The 22499-nt window shown below is 42.0% G+C and overlaps 1 long non-coding RNA gene across 2 annotated transcripts; it reads left to right on the forward strand.

The window, feature by feature from the left end:
• Positions 1-914: 914 nt before the first annotated feature.
• LOC147891217 (uncharacterized) lies at positions 915-11728 on the forward strand. Of its 2 annotated transcripts, XR_015542647.1 has the most exons (4): positions 915-1184; positions 9992-10190; positions 10339-10471; positions 11381-11728. It is a non-coding gene; the product is annotated as an uncharacterized LOC147891217 (long non-coding RNA). The 2 variants fall into 2 exon arrangements; XR_015542646.1 differs by lacking the exon at positions 11381-11728 and having other exon boundaries at positions 10339-10697.
• The last annotated feature ends 10771 nt before the right edge of the window (positions 11729-22499 follow it).

Genomic DNA, 22499 nt, shown 5'->3' on the forward strand with positions numbered 1-22499 from the left:
TAAATTGTACTTTTGCCCTCATTTATATTTACTGCAACAAGGACTAAAATGCCAGGAAAGAAGGACTACAATTTCCTTGGTGTATGACCAAAACAGCGCTAAAATAACTCCAACGACCCACCGTTGTGGTTGCATGGAGATACATCTAGAAAAATACAATTAAACTCTCTGAAAATGCAATTGATGATATGGCCCTTGAGGAGTCCCCTCTAGGGGCAAGAACCATATCGACATGCATTATACAATATCCAAGATGCCACTGGATAGAAATGGCATGTCGATATGGCCCTTGCCGAACCTCTCAAGGGCCATATCATTAATTGTATTTTGCTTGGTTGCACAACACAATACGTTTTCCTTGGTACACAAATATATAACTCCAAGAACTAGCACGATGGCTATCATAGATCTCCTTCTATTTTCTAGCACGCTGGTCATCATAGACCTCCTCCTGTAATATGTAAAAATAGGTAACGGAGCTATAGCTTCAAGAACAAGCGTGGTGGTGTCTTCAAGACAACCTTGAATTATGGGCGATGACAAGTCATCAGGTCAACGATTGCGCTGAGGGGATACTCAGAATGATAGATTGTGTCTCATTATTATGCCAAAAACCAATGCATTAGTCTCTCCAAGCCAACCTATGATTTGCATGGGTTGCAGGCAAAGATGCGGCAAAAGACTACACGATGACAGGGGGTTAGGCAAGAGACTGCGCTTCAGTGGTGTTCAAAATGATAGTTTGCATCTAATTATCACACCAAGAACCAGCGCGGTGGTCTCTCCAAGCCAACCTTAAATTTGAATGATCTGCATGGGTGCGGTGCCAAGTGACAGGTGGCAAAGATGTGGCAAAAAGCTGCGCAATGATAAGTGGTCAGGGGGCGTCGGGCAGAGATTGTGTGAGTCTCAAATGGCAAACAAAACGACACACTTTGGACGTTTCTCCAAACAAAAGGAGTGTGAAATGACGGTGGGATGTCACCACTTCAGACATTTCTTCATCCAAAGTGTGAATCAAACCTCTCTCTCCTCCTGTTCAAGTCGACCGTGATCCCTCCTTCCTTTACTAAGGCCTTGTTGGCTGCTGGCAGTACACAAAGTTCCAGAGAGTGATTACTTCCTCCTCTCAATTCAACACTCGAAATCGCAGAATCATACTCAGTCGTCGTATCCCGCCTAAGGTACCTGAGCAATTTTTTATGCGTAGTACCCTCTCTAAATTGCTTGTGTATGCATGTCTAGATCCCTAGAGGTCAATGAGCGGGGGAAGTGATGCCCCCCGCCATTCACAGGAGCGGGTGGAAGTGATGCCCCCCACCATTCACAGCGTGTTTCTTTATGCATTAGGGTCTAGATCCTTAGAGGTCAATGAGCAAGGGAAGTGATGCCCCCCGCCATTCACAGGAGCGGGTGGAAGCGATGCCCCCCTGCCGGCCTAGCATATGGGAGTCTTTCCTAGGGTTGAGCCATTTCCTTTTTTGGATTGCTTGTGATGCTTGTGTTGGCAAAAGTATACTAACAAGGTGGCGATCAAAGGTGTACGACCATCACTTGTAAGCATCTGATGATGAGGTTGTGTGTAGGGCAACAAGGTGCAGCATCAAGTTCTGCCACATGGGTAGTAGAAGGGCATACATGTAGGTGGAAAGCATGAACAAGATTTGGTAGATATGCAGCTTGATTGGCTATGGATAAAGGCCTACACCTGTGTCGATAGATGGGCTAAGTTTGGTCAGAAAGTCATAATACATATTTAAAACTTCTAGCTATGCAGCTATTGTTTCTAGAATATTTGCAGGCAAAGCTCTTCTCAAAATCTATTGTGCAACTTTGTATTACCAGGAACCGCTGCAGTCAGTACTGGCTGTCCAAGAAGTCCATGGATCTGAGCATGCTGACACAGGTCGCAGTAGCTCCTTGTCCACCCACGCTTGGCTCTTTCATCTCTCTGGATGGGTGCACCTATGGGCAACTGTTTCCTTCGGACTCTTGGTTAGCATTTGGGTCGTGCTGCCAGGTGGTAGCTAGCGCTTGCTGCAAGCTCTCTTGGCTTCTTATGACATTTGGAGCATGGTTCTTTTTGGAGGTTTGAGTGCAGAGTGGGAATTGTATTGGAGGAATTTGGAGCTTCTTATACTAGTTGTAAGTGACTTTATGGGAAAAGCTAATATATTTTGGTCACAAATTTTGATTGCCAAGCCATTTGAAATGGTTAGGCTCCATGTCTTGATGGGACATCAACAGAGTTGCACAATGCACGCTGGGACATTGCCAGAAAAAGGGCCATGAAACTAAATTGATGGGGTTATTCCAAAATGTGAGTGAGATCTATATCTTGGATCCAAAGAAACGGAAATATAAGCATATCAAAGACAAGAGACCCATGTGCTAGAAATTGACCAACAAAGGGTGCGCATAGCGGAAGACTGATAGAATAGCCCAAGAGCTTACACAGTGTGTGTGGGCGTGGAACCACAAAGTTTTTTACTTAATGTGCATCACACAGATATGCAGATCAGGAAATAGACAGTAGACATAGCCAGATATAGAATCCACCAAAACAGTATATTTCCAATCAAAACTATGGACACAACAAAAGAGATAGATTCAGAGTCCCACCAATGATGTGGTCCTCTGATCTTACCAAAGGTCCTTCTCTATCTACTAGTCTCTTCTAGAACCCTGAGTCCGCGTGCTCTACCTCGAGCATAGTAGACTCTCTGTCCAGAATGATTTTCTCCACCTTACTGCCTAGGTAAAGCCTAGATGGGAAGCCTCCTGTGAGCTAGGTCTGCAGCTTCAAGGTCTCTTCCTCCTCCTGTACATAGGCCCAAATATAGCCCTGTTGCTGCTCCTTGTACTGTGGACTGGCTGCTGCAGAAGATGGTTTGTGAGGGCTGAATGGCCCCCTTTTATAGGCCCAGGTCCTCCTCCAAAAAACATACTTGTTGGGTGAATATGGGCCGACCAGACTGCCCCCTCACTGCCCCCCCACCTGATTTTGTGTTCTGTAAAATGACCCCCAGGAAGCCCTTGATTGGCCGACCTGGGACAGCTCTCTTGGGCTACTGCCAAGCCCCAAGGACAGCCCATATAGGGCCCTACCCTTGGGTTCTTCTAGGGCAGGGCAGCTGGCTATCCATGGCCCCTATCCCTTGCCACATATGCCTTGATCTTCTGCAACTGTTTCGCCACCAATAGGCCCTATTGCAATCCCCAATCCTACCCCGTCATGTGTCCTATGGAGGCGACTGCCTGCCGCAGCATCTCCACGAGTGCGCCTACCTGTCGAGGAGGTCCCTTATGCTGTCGCCATCTGTCCAGTGCTCTATTGCAGGTCATACACCTTCCCACAGGCCCTGCACCATAGGCACCTATGTCCTGGGACGCCCTGCCTTGATAGCTGCCCACATGGCAGCCTGTATGCTGCCCATGTGGTAGCCTCTTCCTTTTTTGTGTGTTGCCCACATGGCAGCTCATGTGCAGCTCTATGTGGCAACCCCAATATCCCCTGGTCTACCTCCCCCATGCTCTCCTCATTTGGGGGCTTATAGATGGGGAGTTGACCTTTCCAACACCATGACCCTCCTCAATGTGCCTTATAGGATTATTGCTAGAGGTTTGGTTAAGAGCATGACTCCCATTTCTCTTCTATTTGGAGAGACCCTTTGAAGTGGACATGCTTTATTGGGAGATTGGGCAGAGATCATGAAAATTGATCATTGGCTTAAAATTTCTTGATCTCATCTATTACACTCAGTTAGTCTCCTAAGCTTTGAGCCCCATGCCTCTTTTTCATTTTGCATGTGGTAATCTCTCTACCAAGGGATTAAAGATTGGAGAGAAGCAGTTAATGGATACAGCAATAAGCAACACGACATGGAGTGTGGATGAGGGCTGCCCCCTAATAAGAATACTTCTTGAATATTTTGTGACTCAATGATACTTTGACTTGTAAATATAATGAGGATAGAACCAAATCAGCCAATAAAGACATTAGGTTCTTCCCTTGATACCACAATACCTTGGGGCCTGCATTATATAAACCTCCTCTTGTAGATTCCCATTGAGAATGCTGATAATTTGACTATCAAAGCAATGGAGAGATTGTCACATCCTTACTGCTAGAGAGAAGACCTCTACTTTGTCCATCGTCTAATTCAAGCCCTATTTCATCATGTAGATGTTGGAAAGGTCACCTCCCCATCTGTAAGCCCCCATATGAGGAGAGCATGGGGGAGGGAGACCTAGGGCATGTGCCCATGAGAAAAGGAGAGAGGGGGCTGCCACATGGGCAACACCTCACAAGGTCAGGACAGCAAAAGGGGCCCCCACATGGGCATCAAACAGGATGCCATGTGGGCAGCACACAGAAGGCTGACAGAGGAAAAGCATGGCAGGCCAAAAGGCGCAGCTGTCAAAGCAAGATCCACAGGCCTGCAAGAGAGGTGCATACGTGGTAGCAAGGTCAGACTGGAGGCACCTGCGTGGCGGGCTGTCTGGCAGGGCAGATGATGCAGAAGAGCAGGGCAGACCAGCATATCAGGTCGGCCACATGGAGGCCTGGTGGAGCAGCAAAGGAGGTTGCTAGAGGTAGGGACCTGCCTTTATATAGGGTTGAGCCCTTGCCTTGATTGGAGGGCCAAGGCCCTCAAAGAGTGGGCCAAAGGGCCCTGGTTTGAGAGCCCTTATAGGGCTGGACCAGCCACAGGCTGGTCGGCCAGTTTGGTTGGTCGGAATGGGCTGGTTGGTTTTTGTCAGCAAGCCCTTGGGGGCTATAAAAGGAGGGCCTCCAGGCCCTTATTCCACATTCTCTGGAGCAGCAAAAAAACACAAGCAGCAAGGAGCAGTAGAAGACCCATTCTTGGAGCCTATTCTTGGAGGACCAAGAGAGTAGGAAGAGCTATATACTAAGCTTGAAGGGCTGCCTACCTAGGCTGATCTACAAGCAGTAAGGTAGAGGGAACCATTCTGGACAGAAAGTCTACATATGCTTGAGGTGGAGTACATGGACTTGAGTCTAGAAATAGCCGGCAGATAGGAGGAGGACCTTGTGGTAAGATCAGAGGACCACACCATTGGTGGGACTCTGAATCTCTCTCTTTTGTATTGTCAACAATCCATCTATTCATTTCCATGAATGTTGTCTCATTCCTTTTAGCAACACCATTCCAATATGAATTGTCAGGCTATACTATATGCTGAGCATCAAGTTTATAAAGTGCCTTGGCTAAAACTGCATAGCCCTTGATGGGTCTTTAATCCTGCACTTTCTAGCCTGAAATTGAATCATATATGTTAGGTCACATAGTATGGAAGGAACCAAAATCAGGTTGTTTCACAATTCAATAACATATAAGTATCACTAGCTCTTGTCGTTTCTCAAATGGATAGGAACATGATGCTTAAGAAGAATCATTTGAAGAGGTAACGTGCCTGGTCTTGAAGAGATAATGAGGCATCATAATCAAATACATACAGAAGCATAGGAGATGGTACACCTGAGCATGTTGCTGCAATTGAATCCAAGAGCATGCCGAAACTCATCCTCTAGGAAGACAACACATTGTGCTATTTATATCTCATTCTAATCACTCATAACGTGCCTGGTCTTGAAGAGATAATGAGGCATCATAATCAAATACATACATGCTCTCCTATTTAAAGCAGAAGCATAGGAGATGGTACACCTGAGCATGTTGCTACAATGAAACGTATATGTACATGAATCCAGGAGCATGCCAAAACTTATCCGCTAAGAAGACAACACATTGTTCTATTTATATCTCATTCTAGTCACTCATAAGGTTGAACACCATCCATCATGTATAGCAGGGACTAGCTACTATGACATCCTCACCACCCTCACCTTTGTTGGAAAGGTCACCTCCCCATCTATAAGCCCCCATATGAGGACAGTATGGAGGGACACCTAGGGCATGTGCCCAAAAGAAAAAGGAGAGGAGGGGCTGCCACATGGGCAGCACATGGGCTACCATGTGGGTAGCACACCTCAGAACATACTGGGAAGGTTGGAGGGGCTTTGGAAGATCTACACGGATCTACCATGAAGGGACTTGCAATAGTATGGAGCTTTGGAGCTTTTTGTACATAACAGTGGCATGAGATCAAAGGGCTGGAAGAGCCTTGAAGAGAGGCGGAGATGCTGCAATAGATGAGCAGGCTGGAGGCGCCTGCATGGCGGGCTATCTGCAGAGAACATGGGCAGGCTCAGGGCCTGCATCAGGCACAAAGACAGTGGCCCAAAATGGCCTGCCAAAGGCCCTTTTATAGGGCTGGTTGGACCAGCCAACCAAGTCAGCCAGCATGCTGACTGGTCAGCCAGAAAAGGCATGGCTGGTCGGTTCTATTGCAGCCCCTTGGGGGCCTATAAAAGGAGGGCCTCTAGGCCCTCATTACTCATCCCTTGGAGCAGCTTTTGAGGAGCAGAAAGGAGCAGCACCAGCAGCAGCAATTGGGCCTCATCGTGGAGGTGAACCTGGCTGGATACCTACAGACTTAGCTCACTCAGAGGGCTGCCCACCTAGGCTGGTTTGCAGACAACAAGGTGGAAGAGATCTTTGGATTGAAAGTCTACTTATGCTCGACCTGGAGCACTCGGGCTCGAGTCTAGAGATAGCCAGCAGATAGGAGAAGTATCTTGTGGTAAGATTAGAGCACCACACTATTGGTGGGACTCTGGATCTCTCTCTTTTGTATTGTGTCCATAGCTTTGGACAAAAATATATTATTTTGGTGGTTTCTATATCTAGCTGGTTCATTGTCTATTGATGAGTCTGCACATCTATTCTATGCACATAAGTTAAGATGTTTGTGATTCCACACCCCACACACATTGTGTGAGCTCCTGGGCTATTCTATCAGTCTTCCGCTGTTCGTACCCTCTATTGGATCATTTCTAACATGGTATCAGAGCCCAAGTAGGAGGCTCACAGGTGTGGGAGCCTAAAGGCAAGGTCCTTGTTGAAGGACGACCCTGATTCAGAATCTCTTGGGAATCGACTTCTACGACTGGAGGACAGTACCCTTGTGAGAAGGAGGGTGACTCAGGTTCAATCAGGTGCGTTCAGAGTTCTGGTCTACGGAAAGTTGAGTTTTTTCAACTTTGCTATGTGGTTTAGCAGTAGAGATGTCGACCTCTTCAGCCTCTATCCATCTATAAGCCCCCATATGAGGAAAGTGTGGGGGAGGGAGACCTAGGCGTGAAGTCATAGTCACAAGAAACGTTTTGTCTGTTTCGTTGTTTCGAGGTTTCAATAGGTTTTGTTTCGTTTCGTTTCGAATCTTCGGACGAAACAGATAGGTTACGAAATGATACTTGATATATACAATGATAGGAGCAGATAAGACATGTTATATTCAAGTTTAGAGTGAACAAAGAGAAATACAAGTGTCAAGTCCTTAGTCAAGACACCCAGTGTCTAGGTAATCCAAAACACAAACACATTCAGAATTCAAGTCTCCTTTCTCAAGTTTCAAATTTAGACCAATTAATATTTATGGAGTCAAAACTTAAAAGCATATTGACATTGGACATTGGATTCTAGCATCTAGATATATGAACATCATTGATTCATTGAAATTTGAATCTAGATATATGAGTCATTACTTTCCAAAAGCTCTCAAACTCACGAGCTCCTCTTGAATCTGCCTCACTTGGTTTGTCAAGTGGGTAGTTCTCAAGGACTCAGAATTTGCTGGTTGTAGACCTATAGCTCTTGCTGCGGCGGCTGCCACAAGTGCACGATGGAAATTTTGGTATGCTGGACATCGAGCTATGTTGAAAGCAAGGTTGCATTGATAGAAGAAACGATGCTCAGCTATTTGAGCCTCTTGCTTCAACTTTGGAGCAAAGCTAGCATCAAGGGTGATTTGGCATCTTGGCAGCTCTCTTCCCCTCTTTCTTGTTGTTACAGCCTTGAGATGAATATGGGAGGATGTTGGGATCCTCTCATGACCCACAGCAACACTAACAAAGCTTGATGAATGTGGAGAAGCCACAACATGCGAGGGAGCTTCATTTGCATTGACATTGGGTAAAGACTCACCAATGTTAGAAGACTCCGGGGTGATATGAACTTGGGAAGAAGCCCCAATATTACTTTGAGAAGACACTTAAACTGAGGTTCTTGTTGAAGTAGAGGCCCCTTTTTTCAGTGCTTCACTTTTCTTGGCTTCTTGCACCTTCGCATCAATTATCTCCGAAGGCAAAGGTAGAAGGAGCAATGACCGGACCTCTTCAAACTTTGATGGCAATCCACCATGGGCCAAGAAAATACCTTCTGGAACATGAGTGCAGCCATGTGTTCCTTGTGCTCTCTCCCAAATGTAATGTGCCTTCACCCGGTTTTGTCACGATCTGTGACGTATTCCTTTCTCTATATCTTAGACTTATGGATGGTTTGATGAATGGACACTTGTGGAAGGGTATGCCCTTTCGACGGGACACTTCCTATGAGGCACAACCCTTCACAAGAGACATTCTATGGAAGAGACACTCCTATTGTAATGTACCCTCTTATCAAGGGTCACACCCTTCACAAGGGGTACACACCTCTTCATGCACATACACTTTGGAGTACACACCTTTTCATGTGTGACTCTTCACTCTCTATATAAGAGAGGCCCAATTGTATGGATGACACACTACAGCTACACTGCAGATACTCAAGCAATACAATTATTCCTTGTTCTCTGCTATTTCAGTCTCCTTCCTGTTCCTTAGCACATTTCTAAATATAGTAAATCTTGGATTTCTTACAGTGGTATCAGAGCCTACTTGGCAATCTAATGAAGACTTACAGTAGTACCCTGACATTTTACAGCAGTATTTTCAGAATTTACCGTGATATTTTCTACATTAGTTCATTATCTCCACCAGGGTCTTATTTTGAGTGGGAGGGGATGTCACGATCTGTGACGTATTCCTTTCTCTATATCTTAGACTTATGGATGGTTTGATGAATGGACACTCGTGGAAGGGTATGCCCTTTCGACGGGACACTTCCTATGAGGCACAACCCTTCACAAGAGACATTCTATGGAAGAGACACTCCTATTGCAATGTACCCTCTCATCAAGGGTCACACCCTTCACAAGGGGTACACACCTCTTCATGCACATACACTTTGGAGTACACACCTTTTAATGTGTGACTCTTCACTCTCTATATAAGAGAGGCCCAATTGTATGGATGACACACTACAGCTACACTACAGACACTCAAGCAATACAATTATTCCTTGTTCTCTGCTATTTCAGTCTCCTTTCTGTTCCTTAGCACATTTCTAAATATAGTAAATGTAGGATTTCTTACAGGTTTGATGCTCCTCGAATTGTTTCCACACAATACTTGCAAACCACACATTTTGTGCCAGAAGTACCATATTTGCTAATGAGAACTGAATCTTGCCAAACATCACGCTGAGTGGGAGACTTGCGAGGAGGCATGATGGAGAAGGCCTTGAAATTTGGGAAGAAACAGAGAATTGGGGCAAATTGGGCTGCTGCTCCTTGATCCAGGTGCTGCTCCTTGAGCAGAACCAAAAAACAGCAGCAACAAAGGGGATGGTGGGCAGGACTGTCGTTGGCAGCAGATGCGAAAGAAGATAGGAGGCAGGTATGTGGATCACAAACGTGGTTTCAACTTGACAGATCGACCTCAAGGACTACAGATTCAGCTTGGGTGGTATCAAAAGGTGAACGAATGTACACATATGATTTTATGGAGACTTGAACATGGTGGGAATAGAGTCGGTCATTGCATTAGCAAATTTAACATACAATGAAGCAGCTGATAGATATCAACTTGATGGGGATGACTTCAAGCTATTTAATGATTTTTTAAAGGCTAATGATTAGTTGATCATATAGTATACTTCATGTAAGTGAATCTACACCATTTTTTTCATTGGTTTGTTTCTTATCACATATGGCATCATTGATGTGCATGCTTTCTTTCTTGTAGGCAATAAATTTTCAGATTTGTCTGAAGACAAGGATCTGAGCTGAAAACAACTACTTTTTGGTGACTAAAGCTGTGTGGTTTTTCACTAAAACCTACGGGCTATAAGTGAGGTCTATAGTGGGTTTTTGTAGCTATGGCACAACTATGTATTGGACTAGAAGTCAGCGTATATATCATTCTATATCTTACAAATGGACAAGTAAGAAATACTTTTGTCACTTATCATTGTAAAGGTTTGCTGATTAATTTTTCAAGTATTTCCTGCAAGTGGTGAGGTATTTAATTTTGTTTTTCACCCTTTGTTTTTCTCATTTGGCATCATTTTTCTATTTGTTTAATTCTTACAGGAAACAGATCCTCGGACTTATAAGGAGTTGGGTTGATAACTACTACTTTTTGTGGGACTAAACTTTTGTTGTCGTTTATGAAAGACCTCGCACCTAACACCTCTATGCTCTGTACATTATTGTTGCCAGGATAGTAAGTAAGATTCAACCATCGACATGCGCCATTATTTTCATGTATAGATCATCTACATAACAATGGTGAATGATTATTTCACAAGAATGGTTATGGACTTGCTTATATATGTTGTAGTTAAAGTTGTCCGGCTCCTTGTTTTGCTGGTTAGTCAATACAATAAAAGGAGCAACCCAGTTTTAGGCTTGCATTGACCACTCCCTCCATTTTATTAAGGCTTGCCTTGTCTTCCCAGCCAACCAAACATCCAATCGATGAAGGAAACCAACCTGTTGAACTTGTTCAACCCTGGTTAGATGTAGAAGATCTACTCAACCAGATCTTCATCAACCCTGGTCAGATGTAGAAGATCTGCTCAACCAGATCTACATCATTTTTGTTCCAATTTTTGTCCATTTCTATTGTTGATCTAGGTACCAGCCTATTCCATGTCCTTTTGTAGGCTCATTCCAAGCCTGTGCAACCTGTCCCTACTCCAAATTCCTCTGTTTCAAAACCTGGTCATGCCCAAGCAATTACTCAGCAGCCTCTAGAGCCTGTCATGTGTCATCGCAGCACATCGTGGTATATTTCCATGAATTGTTGCTGCTCCAAATATGTCCTAGATTGCTCTGTGTAGCTTTTGTTGGTCATGCCTTAAGTTTGTACATATTAGTGTACACTCCAAGCAGCCAGTTATACCTATGGGTGCTGCCTACATGACAGCCTATGTGCTACCCATGTGGCAGTCCTATTTTTTGTTTATTCTTTGCTTACTTGTTGCCCAGGCCATGTGTTGTTCAAGTGGTAGCCTAGCTTTGTCTCTTAGTCTTGCCCATTTTTGGAATAGATCTCATTTGTTGATGCAAAGGAAGAATGAAATAATATTACAGTACAATATCTCATTGAGTATTATGGTTGGAATTAGAGTCATGAGGCGACACACACAAGAATTTGGTTTGGAGATGTTTTAAATTGTAGTGTTCCTCTGGTGGTATAGCTCTTTGGTTGATATGTTGTACTTGGTTTCATGTAGGAAACATGCCTATGGTTGAAAAAGGTCAAGATTTCTTATGGAAATAGGTCTTTTGTTTCTTGAAGAGATAGGTTACATGCAAGCTATGGGTACAGGGAATGACATATGGTTTGATGTAGCCCTACTGCTATTTGGAAAAGGGTCATGGGATCAATGTTTGAGATTATCTCCAAGGCTTATTGCTTTTTGGAAGGATTTTTATAGCATGTTATCGAAGGTGATTGTATGTGGTTCTCTCCTAGTTTTTTGAGGATATATTGGAAACATGCTTTTTGCTACAGCAAAGTTAATGCATTAGCCTTGTCTTTGTTCGAGCATAAACTTTACCTTACAAAATCTCTAATCATGCTCAGATTTTGCACGTTATACATGCAGTTGGATGATAATTGAATGGTTTGTAGAAACATTGTGGTTGCATTGTTTGCATCATTAACCTTGGATATTCAGTTTTTGTTAGTAATGTTTGATGCAGTTTTAGAATTCACTTTGACCAAGCAATTCCATCTTGTGTGCATATGTCACACACTTTGTCACATGGCTTCTTGTGTCTGATGAGGGATTTTTGGATGATCTTTCCAAGCATGTCGAAAGCATGTTATTGCTTGATGGGTCTTGAATGGGTCACATATCTTTTCGAATGCTCAACCACTAGTTACTTATATATAATATCATTGAACTCATGAATATCACAATGACTAAGAAGTAGTGGTTAGCAGGTTGAATGTCTTAAAACTAACAATCTTTCAATGTAGGTTAAGATGTTAGTTATATGGAAAAGCTGAAAGGTTTATATGGGGTGTACAAATCATAATATGGTACATGTCTCTGAAAAGCTTGAAAGGTTTATATGGGGTGTACAAATCATAATATATTTAATAAAACGCTCAACATGTAATGAGATGCCAAGCCAATTCAATAAATTACATTGTAAATAACATGTTTAAAGAGTAAAAAGCATTGTTGAGATGGATGAAATTTTGTATCCTTGTATGTTAATAACAAATGAAAACTTGTAATTTATCATTCTTTTTTAGTTTTAGTAATAGATTTTTCAATTAAGTTACGTTATGTTTTTCTTAAGTGTCACCATTCTACCAATCCTAAATATATATCTTGTAAAGAAGAGAAAAAATAGGCCTATTTAGGTATACTTTTCATGAGAATACACTCTTATTTTTACGCGGAGCGTATATATATAGTTTGTGTATTGATTGGAATGTTATCAATGTGTCTATATTGATCACTTTGCATAGCTTATATGTAGCCTATCAAAGTTGTCTTGATTCTAATGCTCAATTTTCCTAGCATCTACTAAGAATTTGTATACATGGAGCCCATTAAAGTTATCTTTTTCAATTTGTGTAGCATCTATAGTACTTATATTTATATATCTTAACTAGATGTAAGTATTTTCTTCAACTTTCATTGGTGTTATAACTTTGTTTGTGAATGTGTGGATGTGGCCTTGTACATATCTCTGTGTGTGCGCCCACAAACACGAATGCATGCAAACATATGTATTTATGTATGCATATAAATAGCATGTATGTATGGATGTACATACATGCATGCATGCATCCATGTACACATACATATATATGGTGCATGCATGCACGTACACGCACATGTACACACACGCGACATGGTCAAAAGTGGCACTCATGTTGAATGAATAAATATCCATTGGACCCAAGCATAGTTGCATAGTGAGCCCATTGCACACGAAGTGGTGCCTTGAATCCATGATCTCTCGATTAAGAGGTTGGGTCTCATCAAATTGAGACACGAAAGTTTTTTCTTATGCTGACTGTAAATATCCAAAATTACATAAGTATGTGAATAGTCTACAGTGTTATGACTAATTCGTAAATGGGTGGTGTATAAAGTTGTCAAGTTGAATTGTCCATATGTAAGAGTGATGACACATGAAAATGGATGTATCAAGTGCCAGAATTGTATCGATTATTCTTGTGATTAGCTGTATAAGAACAATCTTGTGGCTAGCTCTATAAGAATAATCTTGTGGGTAGCTGTATAAGAACAATCTCATCCTTTTGAAAGCTTTTGAAGCGCTTTGTTTCTTTAAATCTTAAATTTACGAGAGGTGGTAAAAAATGTATCAAGACTTAAATTTAAAAAATATAGGAGGTATATATTAAGATACAACAAAAGTAACAAGAGGTATGCATAAAAGAAGGGAAAAAGGTTACAGAGGGGTTTTAAAACATGCCTTTAAACCCACGTGATACACACGATTTTTGAAGGTGCACCCCTCGAGATCAAGATGAAGTGAAAATAGTGAAAATAGCGTATCAAACTATTTTTTTTTATTAGAAAAAAAATACTATTTTAAGGTTTCTAATGTTTGCAACCTTAAGGCATGCATTTCGATCCAACCATGCTCACCTCTAGTTTAGGTATGTTGTCCTCAAAATTTGGAGCTTCAAGACTGAAGCCAAGAATTTTAAGTGTAGAGGTGAATGTCACAATATCTGCATGTAGCTTTCTATAGAGCTCTAAGTCAGTTGTTGAATCCATAAGAGACAATTCAGTTCGGGCCGCTTGCAGTTTTCTCAGCAATGTCTTAACAACTACTGGCATGTTTTCCTTGAACAACTTGTCCTTCTTAGCCTTGTCAAGTACACTGATGGCCATGTCAACATCTAGACTCGCCTTGTCGAGTCTCAACTTCGTAGCATGCAACAGATTTTGAGAGTTCTCCACCTCAGCCATTGTGTACAGTACAGAAGGTGTGCCACGAGCACTTGAGAACTAGGTCGATGATAGAAAGTTCCCAATCTTGGGGGCACTCTGCATATCTTCAACCACTGCTGTGACTTTGGAGGGGTCACAAGAAAGACTCAACTTTTTTTGAAATTGATCGATATTACGTTGAAGCTTGCCCTATTGCTCAACGGTGCAGACCATACTTTCTACAAATTGAGCCCAATTGACAATGTAATTGTCCTTCTTGGGGGTGTTGCTTGCAGCCCTACAATGCTCAAGAAAACCCCCTCGCAAATTCAACCCCAAATTGATTATACAAATCATTAGCTTCTTGTAGAAGGTCGGGGTCACGAATGCTTTTGGACTTTATTATGTAATCCTTTCTTGCCTCATTGAACACAGTGAGCCACTCCCGTTCAGGAAGGTCTACATCTGTTAACTTTTGTGGGTTTTTACCAGTAATGCTAAGGCCATAAACCTCGTGAAAGTCTTGAGCACTATGACAAAAACATCCTAGGTACAAGCCACATAGATGACTCCATGACTCTGAGAGATGAGACCTACGAGAGCTGTGAGAGACAAGACCTACGAGAGCTATGAGAGACAAGACCTTGAGCTCCTCTCTACCTTGGCGTGACTCTGTAAGAGAGAAGACCGTGAGCTTCCTAGAGCTGCACGGGACCAAACCTGCAAGAGCTGAGTCGCACAAAAAGAGCTAGAGCTAAGCTGAGTTGATCTGTGCTGCACTGAGCTGAGCCACACAAAAAGAGCTAGAGCTGTGAAAGAGGCTAGAGTTGCAAGAGATGAGAGGCACAATATACATGAGATTCTAGAGCCCTGAGAGATGAGAGCTATGAAATTCCAATGAGAAGTTAGTAGGCAATTACGACTGGAGGACTAGTTTCATCATGTGTTGAAAGTGTCAGTCCAGCTAGACATTTGACACATGCAAGGTGTCCAATCCATTATGTTATGTAAATCACACCTCCACGCACTCTTGAAAATGTGCTAAGAGAGTGCGTATTTAGCACACGCTTTCAAGCACAAAAAGCATACCAACTAGCTAGGGGCTCCATGCAACGGATGCAGCAATGATTAGGAAAGAAGGAGAAGATTTCTTCTCATCCAACTCTTGGTCATTGGCAGTATGATGATGTCAAGAGGAACCAATAAGGATGACTATGTGAAAGAAGACATGGTGGACTACTCATGGAATGAGGAGCGGACAAGCTGGGTAACTCCTAATGGCTTATCATTTGTGGTGGTAGGTAGGCCTTTCCAATGTCCCAAAACAATTGGTGCCATGTTTAGGGAGAGCCATAGTACGGCAATAACAAAGGAATGATCTTAATATCAAATGAATGTAAATATTTATTTTCCACCGAGTGATTTCTAGAAGGAGATTTATATGGTCTGGCCACTAGCATATGAGGATTTTGGTCACCTTGATTGTGTTTGCAAGCTACACAAAGCCTAGTATGGCTTGAAATGGCTAACTAGATCCTGTTTGGACAAGATTGGTGTTTACCTTGTCACTATTGGATTTCTTGTAGCAAATTTGGACACTCTCTTTGTGTGAAGAAGACAAAGAATAGGATATTGCTCATAGTCAACTACATTGATGACTTGAATATTATGGAACATAGCGATGACGATGATGGGCTTTGTTTTAGCACTGATATCTTTTTGTATAAGAAGAAAAATGCTATGTAGATCACATATAGGAGCACCTATGCGCTGGTGAAAATAGCACTAATAGATGCACATATAGCCACCGTGAATAGGTTAGGAAATGATAATTAACGGATAGCATGACAATGGCCTCCTCCATTTTTTGAGATGATATTTCTTATTAAATGTTTATTTCATAAATAAATATTTTCTTATATGAGACCCTGATTGCAGGAAATGATGATGAAGACCTTGTTGCCAATGAGATGATTGGATAGCCATTTGTGCTTGGATATGGGACTTGGATCTTACATCAGCACATGGAAAAAATGGTGAACTGGGTGAAGACTGTGAACTTTCAAAGGAAGAGGTAGTGAAGTGAGTGGGCACCAAGGCACTAAAGGACAGATGCTTAAGGAACACTTTGCATGTCCACAGATGGGAAGAGTAGGTCACAAGAAAGAAAAGAAAGGATGATCCATATTGATGATGGAAAAGAACCAATCCACAACCGGACTTTCACATGAAAAGCAAGGGACAAGAAGTATGGAAGTGAAGATCAGACTATCAGTGCGTCATCCATAAGAAGGGCAGCCGGCTCGGTTCATAGCCATCTTCGTGCTCGTCTTAGGTTGAAGATGGCAGTTGATCACATTCTTCATGAGCATTGTGCTCATATCAGTTCATAGTGGGAGTTGCCCACCTTGGTTGTTAGTGTTGACTGAGAGGTTAGGCGACTGGCTGTACTCTATTGCATGGGCATGGCGTAGTACGAAGTGCTACGTTTTCTTTGTTGGCAAATGTGTTGTTGCATAGCAATCTTGGCAAAACCCAGCACGTCTACCTTCTTAAGGTCCCCTTCGACTCCCCTTGACCAAATCTGCTACAGCCTACCTCCCTCGAAGTCTCGAGCCCTTCATACTCTAGTTTATTGCCTCTAAAGTGCCTTTCGTATGCCACAACCTGTTGATGAGTTGCTGCATCCTGTTGTCGAATTGCAGCAGCCTGTGGAACTGAGACCTCAAGTTGCATCACTTGAGAGCATGTGGAATAGAAATCTGAGGCCGTTGAAAGTAAGCTCATCCGTGCTCCTCTATACTCATCCTCACAGCCACAAAGAAGAAACTCTAGGACCCTCTAGGTATGCCGATTCTTGGCCTCGCCCCCTAGTTGAATCTCGCTCCCTCTCTCCCTCACTAGTTGAAGAGCTCTCTCTCTCTCTCTCTCTCTCTCTCTCTCTCTCTCTCTCTCTCTGTGTCTCTCTCCCTCTCTCTCTCTTTCCCTCCTTTTACCCCTCTCTGCTCATAGTAACAAATTCAAAATGACATTGAAATTCAAATTCAAATTCACATCCATCAAAGTTTCTACCACAAGGCAGAAACGTGGCATGCCCATGCTTTGGAAACAAGATGTGGAAAAATTCTAATGACTGTACTTCCCTCATAAGTTTATGCCACAAGGGCCGTGTACTCTAAAAAGTGGATAGGGATGCAAAGTTTTTTGCCTTTTGGCAAATACATTTGTGGGTGTGCACACACATACAACAAGAACCTGAAGGAGGTTTGACCATGTGGCCAAATCTTCATGATGGCCAAAGTTTCTTGAATTGTCAGGGTTTTGATAAGGTCTAAATGTCCAAATATTGCAAGACAAGAGAGCAACATGAAGAAGGTTTCACTAGGTGGCCAAAACCTTGCTTTGATATGAACAAAATCAAGATGAGTGTAATACCGTCAAAAGTTTATGCCACAAGGCCAACACTTTATCACATCCTATTTTCAAGGGCTTCTACCTTTTGGCAAAAACCTTGGTGGATGTGCATCCACCTAAAGAAGAATCCTGAAGAAGAATTGACCATGACATGTGGCTAAATCTTTATGATGGCCAAAACATCCTGTTTTCAAGGTTTTTGATTTCTAGCAAAAGCCTTGGTAGATGTGCATCCACCTAAAGCAGAATCCTGAAGAAGATTTAACCATGTAGCCAAATCTTTATGATGGCCAAAACTTCCTGAGCTATCAAGATTTTGACAAGTTTAAATGTCCACAATATTGATTATGGAGCATCCTGAAATTCATCCTGATAGTAACAAATCCTGATGAGTGTACTTTTCTCAAAAGTATACCTTGTCACATATTGTTTCTGAAGTATGGGGATGCAAAGTTTCTACCTTGTGGCAAAAACTTTGGTGGAAGTGCACCCTCATAAAATGGAAGAGGTTACAAGATGAATGCATTTTTAGGATGTGTGGATTTGTTATGGGAAACCAGTGTGGTGGTTGTTGGGATATACTAAAAACAAGCATGGGATGAAATCTGACGGCTAACAAAATGATAACCAGTCTAAAGGGGACTGTTTTAGTATAGCACTGTGCAATAAATTTTAGGATAGCACGGCAGTAGTGTAGGGATAGCATGGTAGTAGTGCAGGATAAGTTATCACTAGCATGGTGGTTGGTTGCACTAGGATATTAACAGCCACACCAGTGCGATGGTTTGCTTCAATTATTACAAGATGAATGGATTTGTAGGATGTGTGGATTCATTATGGGAAACCAGCGTGGTTGTTGTTGGGATATACTAAAAACAAGCATGGGATGAAATGTGATGATTAACAAAATGATAAACAGTCTAAAGGGGACTGTTTTAGTATAGCACTATGCAACAAATTTTAGGATAGCACGACAGTAGTGTATGGATAGCATGGTAGTAGTGCATGATAAGTTATCGCCATTTTGGAGGAAAAAAGAAAGCCAATAGTTTAAAAGAAGTCTTTCAGTGGTCTATCAAGGCATACTACAAAGGTTTCAAGCCAAAAGAAATTCAATACATCACATGTTAAGCTATCTTTTAGATTGGCTCAAAAGGAAAGGAGGTAGATTTTGGAGAACTCAAATGCAGCATAGAGACATGCTCAATGAAGGCACTCAAATATAGTCATAAACCACAAATGGGTAGATAGACTTCTCAGATTGGTATGATCGTGCATTGCTTCTGCTCTACGTTCAATTGTTGGAGCCACTTGGTTCTTTTGATAGACAACATCTTTGACATTGTGTGCCCAAGCCGTTTCTCTTTTGTTTCAGGGGACACCAACATAGCTAATGTCGCCCTCTTTGTAGCTAATTGATCTAAGCTATGCACCCCTTTCACTTTCTATAGGCCATTTCTTAGGTTAGAGAGCATCGCCTCTTGGGTGTGCATCTCCTGAGGTGTTGGTAGGTTTGTTACTCTACAAACTTTAGGGTGCAAGCTAAAGCTTGTGAAGACTCAAGACTAGTAATCACCTGAATGGCCTGATGTTGCTGCCTCAAATGCTCCCACCAATCGTGACACAACTCATGTTCTTCGCTCCAATGGGAATGATTGAATGCATGCATCTGCAACCGCTTCTTGCTACTGCTTTGCAAGGAGTCTTCTTTCTTCTCGTTGTTTCTCCCTTCATAGATGTTGCATAAGTGTCTTCCATTGCCAATTCGATATCGTGCTAGCACTTTCCTCAACCTGCACTCTGTTCCTTGTGCCTTGACCTGGCTTTTTAACTTTCCTATCTCGCAGCCTTTGTCTGCTTCTCTTGCAAGCCATGGTGAGCTGCATGTTGCCATTGATGCCATGGCCATAATCATTCCATAATAGACCTAGAGAACCTAGCTGGTGAGACAAGCAAAGAATAGAAGACAACTTACCCGAAAGAAGACAATGGAAAACCAAAGTCTGTGCAAGGTCACATCGAGGTGTTTTAGGGCATTTGTAGGGCGGGGGCAGGTTGCAGGTACTTAATATTCCAAGATTTGATGGGTGGGATGTGTGAAAATTTAAAATTCATGGGAGTAGCAAAATTTCAGCAGTCGGTTTTCCCTCCTCCAGTGATACACGTCAGCAAAATTGGATATCCCAAACAACTGCAATGTGGCCTAAAATGCTTCAAAACACAAATAGGCCAAAGGGCACACTATCGGGTTTGATGTGTATTATTAAATGCAATGACCTTTGGCATGCTTATGAGCCATATAGCAAGAAAGTACATGGAAAAATAAACAATTTAAAATTGTAAATAGTGTTGGATTTATTAAAATATATTTTCACATGCACAAATTTCACTTTTCCAACTTCTTCCATTTTACGGTAAATCTAGATACCAATACCAACAACTGTCAATGTTTTAAGACCACCATGTAGTAGTCCCACAAGTTTGGATTCCAAATTTTTGATCCGTTTTGGTTTTCAACAAATCAAAAAAAAGATATGGAGCATGCCCTCTAATGGGTATCCATCACTTTAGCACAACATTGGAGGCCTGTTAACCCATGCCTGATGTTCTCATTTAGATGTGTCCTTGGGTTGAGGAGAAGCCCACATAGTGTACTTTTGAATGATTACTTGATTGCATGTATGTATAGAGCAGAATTTTGATGTTTTTGAATAAATTGCTATATCCTATAGTCTTTAGGATGTATGCTTCACATGCAACATAGAACTTGTAATGCTTTAATAGCCTCGTTCCATATCCTTATCCCATAAATTTTTGCTCTCATTTTCAAGTTTGGAATGTGTACTACAACTTGAAGACAAAGTTTGCCAAATTTTGTTGAGAAATGCATGAGTGATGGGTCATGCAAGATACCTATATATAGAAAAGTCCCTGAACCTTATCAAAAATGGCTACACAAGTAAACAATGACCTTGTATCTTTAAAAAAGATAGGCTTATGTCCTTTAAAAATATTTTATCTTCATAGGCTTGTGTCTTTTTAAGTTATTGTATCATCAAAGGATCTTTTGGGTGAAACACAGTCTTGTATCTTTGAATGTTGTCTGAATGTCTTAAGAGAGTGCCTTGTACTAGCATACACATTAAAAATATTTAATCATCATAGGCTTTTATCTTTAAAAATTGAATGTTGTATCTTTTAAAAAGATAGGCTTGTATTTTTTAAAAATATTTGATCTTCATAGGCCTCTGCCTTTTCAAATTATTATATCATCAAAGGATCTTTTGGGTGAAACACAATCTTGTATCTTTGAAAGTTGTCTAAACTGCTTGAGAGAGTTCCTTGTATTGGCATACACATTAAAAATATTTGATCATCATAGGCTTGTATCTCTGAAAATTTTATGTTGTATCTTTTAAAAAGATAGGCTTATATCTTTTAAAAATATCTGATCTTCATAGGCTTGTGTCTTTTGAAATTATTGTATCATCAAAGGATCTTTTGGGTAAAACACAGTCTTGTATCTTTGAATGTTTTATGGGAGAGAACGAGATAGAGAGGTCAGTTTATGAACAAGAACATAATCATGTGATGGTTTGTTTAGGTGACATCAAATTGGTGCTAATCACATATGTAAATGGTCCTTTCAAACTCCGATGCAAGGCGAGTGCTACACAAGCCTATGGTTCTTCTCTAGATCAATGAAGGAGAGTGCACAAGGTTTATGAAGCCAAGCGATCAGACACGGCACCATGGTTATGGCAGTGGTTCTTGTCAGAGGATCGGCTACAATTTGCTTTTGGAGATCATTTTGGGACCAAGAAAGCTCACAAGTTGTAGAAAGTTTTGTTGTACATCTAGGATGGGTGCCAGCCAAGATGGCTAATCCTGAGAGGCCTCGGACATTTGTCGGACCCCAAAACCCCAGCAAGAAATAGTACCTTGGCAATAGATTGTTAAAGAGAAAAAGATTGAAAGACTTTATGGGTGTGTGGGTAAGTGTGTGTGTGTGTACACACCAAAGTGTACAAAAGAAAGTTATATGGAGGGTTGGAAATTTTCCAACCCTCCATATTGCTTTCTTTTATACAATCTCAAACTCTACCTCTCCAAACCACTCCCCCTCCCTCTCTCCCTCTCTCTCTCTCCTTCACCTCTCTCTCTCTCTCTCAATATTTGATCACAATCAGGATTTGGCCATAAGTTCTAATCTTCCATGGCCATGATCAAAATTGTGGGAGAGGAGAGCACACACAAAGGAATAAGGAGACACCAAAAGTGGTGGAGCAAAAGCTACTCCAGCTTATTCCTCTATCATATATATATGAGTATACATGGGCACTGTACAAGTGGGTGGGCACATTGCCCTTTACCCCAACAACCTCCCACTTAAAGGCAGTGTGCCTTTAAGGGAGTATAGTACACATATAATACAATCAGCCATAGGCTGAAAAACAAGATGACCAGACCGTCATCCTATGCCCATCGGCACTTTACAATGTGAAAAGTGCAGAGGATAAGCTGCTAGCAGACATCAGGTTTGCAGGATAGAAAATGACAAGCTGTAGATGCCTGTCAACCAAGATCTCATGCCAGATCTCACTGGGAGAGTGAACTCTCACCACCACGTGCTCCTGTGCTAAGTCCATAGCACCCGAACTGTCACTATGCAGAGAAAATGTCTCTCTACCACCTGTGACCATAAGAACATAACCTACAATAGACCTCTGCTGGTCTACCCAACCTGCATCACTTGCATGCTGCTCCTGGAAGCATAAGGACCTGATGTCCACAACCGCTTCTCTACTGCCAAAATCTACCATAATCATGCTACCAACTCCCACTGCAACGGAAGCAAGAACTGGAAGTGTAGCCCCAATGGCAAACATGTGAGAACCAAGTCTC

Source organism: Dipteris shenzhenensis, chromosome 18 (genome assembly GCF_047967505.1).
Source record: "Dipteris shenzhenensis isolate YYH24624 ecotype China chromosome 18, Dip_SZ_1.0, whole genome shotgun sequence".
NCBI classification, from domain to species: Eukaryota; Viridiplantae; Streptophyta; class Polypodiopsida; order Gleicheniales; family Dipteridaceae; genus Dipteris; species Dipteris shenzhenensis.